The following is a 12421-nucleotide window of genomic DNA, read 5'->3' on the forward strand; positions in this document are numbered from 1 at the left end:
TAATCTGCTCTTTAGCAAAATTTGTAAAAGATTATAAAAGATTTTTGCTTTTTTAAATTTCAAAGTCATCATTTTGGCAAAATAAATAACATGATAATCTGGAATTCTATTTCAAAACATCAAGTGTTTTAAACATCTAACATATTTAACAGGATTCCCCATTTCGAACTTCAATTTCAAAATTGTCTTGCCCGACACCTGGCTTTTGGATGCTACAGAGGGCCTCTGGAGCATCCAAAAAAGCAGTAAACAGGATTATTTGATATGTTTAGTTACATGAGATTGCCAACATAGTGTTTAATCTTCTTTAGGTTATATTTTGGTGAATAATACTAATATATGTTCCAAAACTGTATGGGATTTCTAAAGTTCTAATATTTAAAGTATATGCTATCATAATTAAGGTTGCAATGTGAAGTTATTGTAAACCACAGAGATAACCAAACTTCTTTGTCAATTTTCTTTCTAGCTGTAACTACCCTGGACATTTTGTTATCCACAGACAATTGATATCTTGTTTTAATCCTTTTCAAAAGGTGGTATATAATAAACTATAGGACTCTGATAGGTGCTCTCAAATACAGGTTTCTGATAACTTTGGGGATTGTGACATTGGAATAAAGGAAAATGTACAGGACTTGTGAAGAGCTAAAATCTTCATGAATATCAAGCAAAGCAAGAGTTAACTAAATGGACTGAACTCAGAAAACTGAAGCAATCTTTTTGACTTTTGCATGGAATATTGCTGATCCTTGTTTTGTTTTTCAGAGTCAGAGAAACTTATTTTGAACTATTTACAGCTTTTCATAATTGAGTAAGGTATACTCCTGTGATGAAAATTTGGAGCATATTTGTCTCTCTCTCTCTGTCTCTCTTTGCCTGGCTTCTCCAGAATTTGGAAACTAGCTGTGAGCATTCTGAACTTACGGCAATATAGTTGTTTGCATCAGTGCAATAAGAATCCATTTCCTTTTGCAACAGGACTCAATTGTAGAAATTGGTTGTTTTACTGAGGCTTTGACTAGAAGGGTGTGCTTCCCTTTAAGGAGTCAAGCTCAACTTGCAGAGCTGATAAAAGCCCCTTGGGAAAACTGGCCTCATACCCTTGTCTATGCAGTTACTGTACTGGGTTCCTGACCTGTGGTAAGTAAAGATTGTCACTTTCTGACAGGCCCAGGAGCTCCAAGTTTATCTTTGGACCTTAATAGGAGAGGATTACCCAAGTCACAGGTATTTGAGGATACAAACCCATTGCTGGGCTGGGCTTTAAAAAGTTTTATCTGAGATTCCTTGTGGAACAGAATTCCATCAAAGCCAATCTAAAAGGCCTATGTAGAAATAATTATTCTTGCTGCACTTTATGCAAATAATCAGGCCAAGTATAAGACTAAAGTCTATTTTGTAAATAACTCAGTCCTATCACTATTTGTTTTTTAACAAAAATGAGGACTGGAGAGAGAGAAATTATATTCAAAACTTATCATACATCTGTCATTAAATTCTACACTCAGTTATTTTTAGGTTTTTGCCTACATTTTAAACTAACTCTGCTTGTTCCAGTGAACAAACCAGCAGTCTCCAGATGCAGCTCAAAAAGAACAAAAGGGATGGGTGATGTAAAAATCTGGATCAATACTCTACTTCTGAGCAATTTTTCTGCAAATCCTGCCAGGTGATGGGAGTAAATAGAATGCCCATCAAACAGAGGTTTCCTTTTTGGGAAAGTAAGACCAAGTGAGCTAACCAAAGCCAAGCCCCACGCAACTAAATCTTAGCAAGCATAACTATAGCCACCAGTTGTCTGGGCATGTTGTGAGATATCCTTTTTTCCCCCTTGTTGTTGGAGGACTCAATTCCACAGCTTCACCTTAGCATTTGGCTTATGATAAGCAGTCTAAGTAACCACCCTGAGACACATTTTTGTCCCAAACTCAATTCCAAGCTTCAGTTCAAAGCTCTAGGAAAGAAAATGGGATCTGAGGGATCCAGAGACAGATGATAATGGAAGTTAAAAGGCACAGAACAGGGAAGCATGACTGATTCCTGACCATTAAGCCAAGCTTCCCGTTTCACAGATAAAGGTCATGCTAATATCTATGGCATAATTCCCAACGTCTATGGAATTCAAAGGATACTGACAGCAGGTGAGATAGGGCATATGTGGATAAGAGTGGGTACTGCTACCCTCTAGGCCCCCCTGTTAATATGGGTGAAAGCCACTTTGACACCCATGGATGCACCCTGTTGTGGTCTCTGGGACTTGGGAATACAAGGACGAAGGAAAGAAACAGGAACACTTTGCTTTTCTTCCCTCACATACCCTGTGAGGCTGTGTATTGTTAAAATTTTGGAATTTATTTAGGTAATGTTTACTCAAATATGTATGATTATCATCATGAAAACAAGTTTTCAGAAACAGCAGTGAAGACAACCTGTTCGGTAATAATTTAGATTTATTCTGCAAAAAAAAAAATTAGTGGTTTTCTTCTTTATTTCTTTGTTTCTGCGCGGGGCACATATTAAAAGTACTAGGCAATTGTTGTTATTTCCCTGTACACTATTAAACCTGCTCATTAGGGATTGATGCCCTGGCTGACCCAGGGTGATGGCTAGGTTTAATAGTGTGATTTATTAAACATTTCATATTTACCTAGTTTGTGAGCTAGAGGCAATCCAAATTAAAATCGATGAAGATAAAATTAAATGATAAAGAACCAATGAAGGTATTTACAACAAAAATGAGGTATTTACAAATGTTATTCATAGATGTTAATCAAATGCCATTATTTAATTGTTAGTGGATCTGAAGTGTATTTCATAGTCATTGTGTTTTCAAGCCATGTTTTCTTCTGTGTCCTGACTCTTCGAATCTGAAATGAGGAGATTCAGGAAGGGGAATTTGAATCTGTTTGTATTTTCTTCTCTTGACTTAAAATATAGGGGAAGAAAGAAAGTGGTTGGCCCTGGCCGTGTCTGCTTCACTCTGTCATTTGTATTCCTCTAGAGTCCCTAAAAGAGAGTCACTCCTAGGGTCTGGATTAGACCTTATTTTTGCCTTGTAAATACCAGGAAGCCATTGCTCATTTCTGGTGGTGAAATATGCTGTTCATTTATTTATTTTCCCTGGTTGTGGAGTAGATTTATTCTTACTATTTTCCTAGCTCATGGTGACCTATGGCATGCTATGTAAGATGATTGGCTGGAAACTTGCTAGAGGGGTCTCGAAAGCATGGGTTCTGGAGTCAGGAAGCCTTGTGTCAAATCCTGGGTAACTTTGGTGAGATCACTTAACCTCTCTGTGCCTCCGTTTCCTTATCTGTAAAACAACTCTAACAGTCACATACCTCTCACAGGATTGTAGTAAGAATTAAATAACCTAGTACATGAAAAGCACTTATAATTGTGCCTACATCATGGTAATTACAAGTATATCATTTTTATGATAATAATACAGGAATACATTCAATGACCTTGTCTTCCTCATCTCTGTCTTCCAAACCATTACCACATCGTGAAAAACTGTTTTTTAAACTCTAGGTGGCAATGCATTAGTGATTTGAGAGATCAGTTTTTTTGGCGTGTGGCTTATATTATTTTTTCAGTTGAAATAGAATAGAAAAATACCAGAGCTCATCACACATAGGACAAATATCATTCCATGAAATGTTTGGTTCAACTCTGTGTATGTGTGTGTGTGTGCGCGCGTGCGCTAACTCACAATTTGAAATGGATTTTATGCCATGTGCACATTTTATCTGTCTCACTAAACCAGAGGAAAAGGAAAAACTTCAATGGAGTCTACAGCCATTTACCCAGTGCCAACATGCCCAAGGTGTATGTCCTCTAGTTGATACATGCGACTCGATAGAGAAAAAAAAAAAAAAGCCTACCTCCAAAGTCTGTGATATGTATTCCTGGTAGCTCTTCAGGGAAGAGGGGTAGAGGAGGCTGACGTAAGTTCCATGCACTTTTGAGAATCACTGCACTAGACTATAAACACCTTAAGATCCAGCACTCATCTTTGTATTTTTTATAGTGCCCTGCATGTTTGAGATGTGTAATACATATTTATCTAATAAATTGCCATGATTTACACAGAGTTCTGTTTAAAGAATACTGATAATGCTTAAAGAGCAAATGCATTTATTAAACAACTACTCTTGGGGGCAAGATGTGTTTTGCAATATGATCCAAAGGAAAGAGTTGTCAAATTTGGACATGAGTGAATATTTGACGGGAAGACTTTCTAAGGATGCTATTATAATGAACGTTAGCAGCTCTCCTTTGCTAGATATGACAGTCTAATGATATGACGTTGCTAAAGTCAGCAATCTGTCTGCCTGCTCTCTTGGTTGGATGCAAACACAGTTGTATCTTGCTTTATACAAGAGATAAATATACAAGAATCTCTATAATTTACAGGAGGATTTACAAAAACCTTATTGTAAAATAAAACAACTTGGTGTATTGTGAATATCTTTTGACAAATTTCTCAGAATTTCCCTCTACTCACCAGAAAATTTCCTCCATGTCTCATCACAATTTGAATATAAATGAATTCAAATTCACAAGCATCACGCAACATTAACTGCTTCGTATTCTTTCCTGAATAATGCACAGCCTTCCATCCAAGTCCCTCCAAGGCATATCTTCGACTTTCCCCAAAGATGCCTTAGTTTTTCATAGATATGATACTATAAGGATCTTCCCATCAAGTTGCTCTGATTGATGTAGAATATTCCAAAAGCCACTTGAGAGCAGTACCTCACCCTTGCCTCTGCTACCAGCACCTTCATGAGAATGTTGTCATTTGTGGCTAGGGTAAAACCATGGGTGCTTCCAAAGTGGCAAACCCTATGTGTAATCAAGCACTGCTGGATTACTGCAGTTTCTCCTGCACTGGAGCCATGTCGTCCTCCACGAGAAATGCAGAGGTTGTCCCTCTTTCCAAACGGGTCATACTATTAGATGTGAGGTTTCATGCAGGGCTGCTTTCATGCTTTTGTGCATAAATCTTTTGCCAAAAGACTTCCTTGAACTTTGATCTGAAGCTTCTTCCTCCTTATGTGTCAAGCAGGAGTCCGTGAGGCTGGCGAGGCCGCTGATTTGTATTAGCCACCCCAGGAATGATACCTAGGTGTCAGAAGCTTTGTAAGGGCCTACAGAAATGCTTGACATCTGAATCTTTAAAAAAACGTCAAAAATACAAAAAGTGATATACTTTGGATATCTGTACCATCCAAATCTCATGTTGAAATGTAATCCCAAGTGATGGAGGTGGGTCCTGGTGGGTGGTATTTAGATCATGAGGGTAGATTCTGGAGCAATGCTTGTACAGCCCGTAGAACAGTAAGATGATTAAATCTCTTTTCTTTGAGAATAACCCAGTCTCAGATATTTCTTTATAGTAATGCAAGAATGGCCTAATGCAAAAATCATACTAAAAATAAAAATTAATTTACAAAATGTAACCTCATAAAAGTATGGATTCCGGCTCAGACTATCTGGCCAGTGCTACAAAAGAGCTAGTTTTTCTCATCTATAAAACAAAGTAAATGCTAGCTCAGAAGGTTGTTATGAAAATGAAGTATGTTAACAAAAAGTTCTTAGAAGTGTGCATGACACATGGTATTTGTCTAATAAATGTTACCTGCTAGTATACTTAATTTTCATCAGTAGAAAACAACTTTTAAGGTTGTTATTGTGACTTCACAAGAATTCCTGATTATAGAACACAAGTGTAGAATTATAGCCACTTTAACATAAATGACTTACTTTCATTAAAATAATTTAAAAATCTATATTACAAAATTAATTTAATGCAAAATGTGAGTTGTTTTAACATATTTGACACGATATAGGTAGTGTAGGACCAACAAAAGTGAAAGTGCACATCACCCACTCTCTTAACAAATGGTGATGTTATGGCCTGTGGAGAGGGGCATCCAGAACACATCCAGGAAGGTGTATTTTTCGTCATTCACCTTTCCTTGATTTAGACATAATAATGGGCTCTTGGTCTAGATCATACTTTCTAAGGAGAGAAAAAAAGTTGCATTCTTTCACTAAAATATCTCCAATTCAAATTCTGTTTAAGTGGCTAAAGTTCCAAAGTTCAGGATTTCAGAGAACTCTAAAAATGATTGGTTATGTCCTAGATCGCTGTTCTCCCAAAGAGTTTTGAAAGGTGAAAACGTAAATCTCTAATGGAATACTTATCAAACTCCAAGAGAAAATGAATAAAATGGAGAACAAAGTTGAAAAAAATGAAGATGAAAATGAACTAATGGGGAGAACCATCTGTGCTTTTACAGCCTTTACATGCCATTACTTTAACGATAACATATGACATGTCAGTCATAGTTTTCAGAGCACCTTCTCACTTGCAGTCACTGGGTGATCACCACTCTTTTTGAAGGTGAGAATAATACAGTACTAAAAGCAAATATTCTTAAGTGATTATAATGAAGCAGATACTACTCTAAGCACATTAAGCTCATGGCATCCCTATTAGGCGGTTCATATTATTAGAAAAACTTTGCAGATGAAGGGACTTAGGCATATGGCTCAAGTCAGCAGTGATGGAACTGCCACCTATACTCAGGTCATCTGATTGCATATCCAGGGTTCCTTCTTCCAGAATGCACCAACTTGAAATGTTTAGAAAGTAACCAGCCAGTTAGGGTGATTTTGTTGTAATGATACTAAATTTATTCTGCTGTTACTTAATACAGGATTAGGGAAGTCAGTGAGTCCAACCCCTGCCTCCAGGCAGGACAAACTAGAAATAATTCCTGACATGCAAAACCTATCTTCCTTTTAAAGACATTAAGAGGAGGTGGTCTCATGACCTCCCATAGTAACACACAGGATATAAAGAAGAGTTTGTATAGCTCTAGCACTATTGCACATTCTTAGGGAATGAGAAAAATCTCATTAAAATTTCATTTCACACCACTGAGAAATGCAAAGAGGACTCTAACTTAATTCAAAATTTTAAATAAATATCAAGACTTCTGAGATAGGTAAAGCTCAGCAAAGCTTGCATAATTTTGTTTTGCGATTAACAGAGATGAGGAGCAGTGTGGTCTTTCAACAGAAGCATCCCAGTCAAATTTATAAGTAATAAAGTTCATTCACTACTTGACACTACAGAATGTGTGTTTACCTTAGGGTGGTAATCTGCAAACTACACACCACGAGCCAAATATAGCCAATGACCTGTTTTTGTCTGGCAGACAAGCAAAGATGATTTTTATATTTTAGGTGGCTAAAAAACCCAGATAATATGTCACGTGAAAATCATAGAGAACTCAAATGTCATTGTCCATAAATACAGTTTTTTGGGAATACAGCCATCCCATTCTATTTTGTATTGTGTATTGTGACTCTCATGGTATAAGGGCAGAGTTGAGTTGTAGTAACAGATACCTTATGGCCTAAAAAGCCCAAAATATTTACTATCTGGCCTTTTACATAAAAAGTTTGTTAATCCCTGGTAGTGAGGCAAATGCAAACAAGTATCTTTTCTCTTTTACCCACTTCCCTTCATTCAGGTGAAGGATTGTATGAAACATTTGGAATCAGGATGCTAGTAAGCATCTGTAAGGCCTCACTGGGCCTTGAGGATGAACCCTGATCTGATTTCATTTACATGAGGGCAGTCATGGTCCCAGACTAGTTCCTGTCTCTATTAGTCCTTTACAGTCTACAGCTAGGAGTCCTTTGGAATTGCTTGACAGGGATTAGAGGAAAAACACATGACCTCAAATGTCCTTAGTGCTTTTGGAAGACTGGAATACAGCAGTCCCCATTTATCCATGAGCGATATGTTCCAAGACCCCAAGCAGATGCCTGAAAGCATGGATGGTACCAAATCATATATATGCTGTTTTGTTCTATACATGCACACCTATGATAAAGTTTAATTTATAAACTAGACACAGTAAGAGATTAAAAACAATAATTAAAAATAAAGTAGAACAATTAGAACATTATGTCAACATCACTACTCTTGCACTTTAAGGCCATTATTAAGAAGATAAAGGTTATGTGGGCCAGGCACAGTGGCACATGCCTGTAATCCCAGCACTTTGGGAGGCCGAGGCAGGCGGATCACGAGGTCAAGAGATCGAGACCATACTGGCCAACATGGTGAAACCCTGTCTCTACCAAAAATACAAAAATTAGCTGGGCGTGGTGGCGGGCACCTGTAATCCCAGCTACTTGGGAGGCTGAGGCAGGAGAATCGCTTGAACTCCGGAAGCAGACGTTGCAGTGAGCCGAGATCGCGCCACTGCATTCCAGCCTGGTGACAGAGTGAGACTCCATCTCAAAAAAAAAAAAAAAAAAATGGTTATATGAACACAAGCACTGCAATACCACTATAGTCAATCTGGTAACCAAGGTGGCTACTAGGTGACTAATCAGCAGGTAATGTGTATGCTTGAATATGCTGGACAAAGGGATGATTCAGATCTGGGCAGGAAGGAATGGCATAGCACAAGATTTTATCATGCTACTCAGGGCAGCATGTAATTTAAAACCTATTAATTGTTTATTTCTGAAATTCTGCATTTAGTATTTTCATACGACAGTTTATCTCTGGTAATGGAACTGCACAAAGTGAAACCATGGATAAGAGGAGGCTACTCTATATAAGTAATACATAAATATGCATATTTAAGTTTATTTTTCTCACTTTCATAGTTGTATATATGGAATCTGCTTTCAGTATTTTTAAAACATTTAATTGACAAAAATTTTATGTGTTTATTGTATATAACATGTTTTGAAATATATATACATTGTAAAATGGCTAAATTTAGCTAAATAGCACATGCATTACCTCACATAATTATCATTTCTTGTGAGAACACTTAAAATATATACTCAATTTTCAAAAAATACAATACATTGGCCGGGTGTGGTGGCTCATGCCTATAATGCCAGCACTTTGGGAGGCTGAGGAGGGTGGATCACCTGAGGTCAAGAGTTCGAGACCAGGCTGGCCAACATGGCGAAACCTCGTCTCTTCTAAAAATACAAAAGAAAATTAGCTGGGCGTGGTGGCATGCACCTGTAATCCACTTGGGAGGCTGGGGCAGGAGAATTGCTTGAACTCGGGAGGCGGAGGTTGCAGTGAGCCAAGATCGCACCATCGCACTCCAGCCTGGGCAACAGAGCAAGGCTGTGTCTCAAAAACAAACAAACAAACAAAAATCAAAAATGATCCATTAAGTATAGTCACTGTATTATACAATAGATCGTTTAAACTTATTCTTCCTAAGTGAAATTTGATATCCTTTATCAAGTCTCTCTCCACGCCCAACCCACAGCCCTGATAACCACTGTTGTACTCTCTGCTTCTATGAGTTCAACATTTGAAATTACAAATATAAGTGAGATTATAAGGTATTGGTGCTTCTGTGCCTAGCTCATTTCACTAAATATAATGCTGTCCAGGTTCATCCATGTTGTTGTACATGACAGGATTTTCTTCTTTTTTAAGGCAAAAGATTATTTCATTGTGTATCTATACCACATTTTCTTTCATTCATCCATTGATGGATACTTAGATTGATTCCATATCTTGGCTTTTGTGAAGAATGCTGCAGGAATATGGAATACAGTTATCTCTTTGATATAATGATTTCATTAATTAATTGATATAATTGATTTCATTCATATAATTGATTTCATGTCCTTTGGATATATACCCAGTAGTGGGATTACTGGATCATCTGTTTATAGTTTTTTGAGGAACCTCCATACTGTTTTCCATAATGGCTGTAATAGTTTACACTCCTGCCAACAGCATTGATCCCCTTTTATCCACATGCTTATCAACACTTGTTATCTTTTGTGTTTTTGATACTAGCCATTATAACATGTGTGAGACAATAGTGCATTGTTATTTTAGTTTACATTTCCCCAATGGTTAGTGACATTGAACACGTTTTTATATCCCTGTTGGCCATTTGCACGTCTTCTGTTGAGAAATGTCTATTCAGGCCCTTAGCCCATTTTTTAATGTGGTGATTTGTTTTCTTTTCATAAAGTTGTACAAGTTCCTTATATTGTGGGAAGTTAACCCCTGATAAGATGTATAGGTTCCAAATATTTTCTCTCATTCTGGAGTTAGTATCTTCACTCTCTTGATTGTTTCATTTGCTGCAAAGAAGCTTTTTAGTTTGATGAAATCCCATTTGTCTATTTATGTTTTGTTGCCTGTGCTTTTGGGGCCATATCCAAAAACTCATTGTCCAGACCAATGTTATGGAGATTTTCCCTTATGTATTCTTCTTGTAGTTTTATAGTTTCAATTCTTACATTTAAGTGTTTATTTTGAGTTAATTTTTGTATGTGGTGTGACATAAGGGTCTAATTTCATTCTTCTGTATACATGGATATCTAGTTTTCTCAACACCATTTTTTGAAAAAACTGTTCCTTCTCCATTGTGTATTCTTGGCACCTTTGTCAAAAATAAATTGACAGTAGGCTGGGCATGGCGGGTCATGCCTGTAATCCCAGCACTTTGGGAGGCCGAGGCAGGTGGATCACCTGAGGTCAGGTGTTTGAGACCAGCTTGACCACCGTGGTGAAACCACATTTCCACTAAAAGTACAAAACTAGCCAGGCGTGGTGGTGCATGCCTGTAATCCCGGCTACCCAGGAGGCTGAGGCAGGCGAATCACTTGAACTCAGGAAGAGGAGGTTGCAGTGAGCTGAGATCACGCCATTTTACTCCAGCCTGGGCAAAAACTCCATCTCAATAAATAAATAAATAAATAAATAAAATTGGCAGTAAATGTACAGATTTATTTCTAGGTTCTCTATTCTATTCCATTGATGTATGTCTCTTTTTTATGTCAGTAGTACCTTGCTGGTACTACTATACTTTACTAGATTTTATAGTATATTTTGAAGTCAGGTACTTTGAGGCCTCCAGCTTTGTTGTTTTGCCCAAGATTGCTTTGGTTATTCTGAGTCTTTTGTGGTTCCATAAGGTTTTTAGGATTTTTTTTTCTTTTTTAACTTACGTGAAAAAAATGTCAGTGGAATTTTGATAGGGATAGCATGGAATCTGTAGATCACTTTGGGTAGTATGGACATTTTAACAATATTAAATCTTCTAATCCATGAGCATGAGATATCTTTCCATTTATTTCTGTATTCTTTCATTTTTTCAACGTTTTTTAGTTTTCATATAAGATTGTCACCTTTTTTGTTAAATTTATTCTTAAATATTCTATTTTTTTGCAGCTATTGGAAATGGGATTTTTTTCTTCATTTCTATCATTATCAATGATAATTAATTGTTAGTATTAGAAACGCTACTGGTTTTTATATGTTGATTTTGCATTCTGCAACTTTATTGGATTTATTTGTTCTAACAGCTTTTTGGTGGAGTCTTTAGGATTTTCTACATATAAGATCATGCCATCTGCAAACATGAACAGTTTAACTGCTTCCTTTCCAATTTGGATGGCTTTTATTTATTTTTCTTCCTGATTTCTGTAGATCAGACTTCTAGTACTATGTTGAATATAAGTGGTAAGTGTGGACCTCCTTGTCTTTTTCCTGATCTTAGAGAAGAAGCTTTTAGGTTTCCTCCATTAAGGATGATATAAACTGTGGACTTGTCATATATGGCCCTTTTTTTGTTTGAGGTACGTTCTTTCTATACCTAATTTGTTGAGACTTTCTCTCATAGAAATATATTGAACCTTGTCAAATGATCTTTCCACATTTATTGAGGTGATATTTATTTTGTTCTTCATTCTGTTAATGTGGTGTATCACTTTTATAGATTTGTGTATATTGAACCATGCTTGCATCCCTTGGTTAAATCCCACTTGATCACAGAGAATGATATTTTTTATGTTGTTGAATTCAGTTTTCTGACATTTTGTTGAGAATTTTTGATTCCATGTTCATCAGAGATATTAACCTGTCATTTTCTTTTGTTGTAGTACTCTTGTCTGGTTTTATTATCAGAGTAATGTGGGACTCATAAATTGAGTTTGCAAGCTTTCTCTCCCTTCAATTTTTGAAAGGCTTTGAAGAGAATTGGTATTAGTTCTTCTTTACATGTGTGGTAGAATTCATCAGTAAAATCACCACTTCTTGGTCTTTTTTTTTTTAGAGTCTTTTTTCCTGTTTGTTCAGTCTCCTTACTTGCTATTATTCTGTTAAGTTTTATATTTCTCCATGACCCCCTCTTGATAAGTTGTAAGTTGTGTCTAAAAATGTATCTATTTCTTCAATGTTTTCTCATTTGTTGGCATATAGTTGTTAATGGTAGTCGGCTATGATCCTTTTTTAATTTTGTGGTATCAGTTGTAATGTCTTTTCTTTCATTTTTGTTTTATTTATTTGAGTTTTTTGTTGTTGTTAGTCTAAGGTTTGTCAATTTTG

Source organism: Symphalangus syndactylus, chromosome X (assembly GCF_028878055.3).
Source record: "Symphalangus syndactylus isolate Jambi chromosome X, NHGRI_mSymSyn1-v2.1_pri, whole genome shotgun sequence".
NCBI lineage: Eukaryota > Metazoa > Chordata > Mammalia > Primates > Hylobatidae > Symphalangus > Symphalangus syndactylus.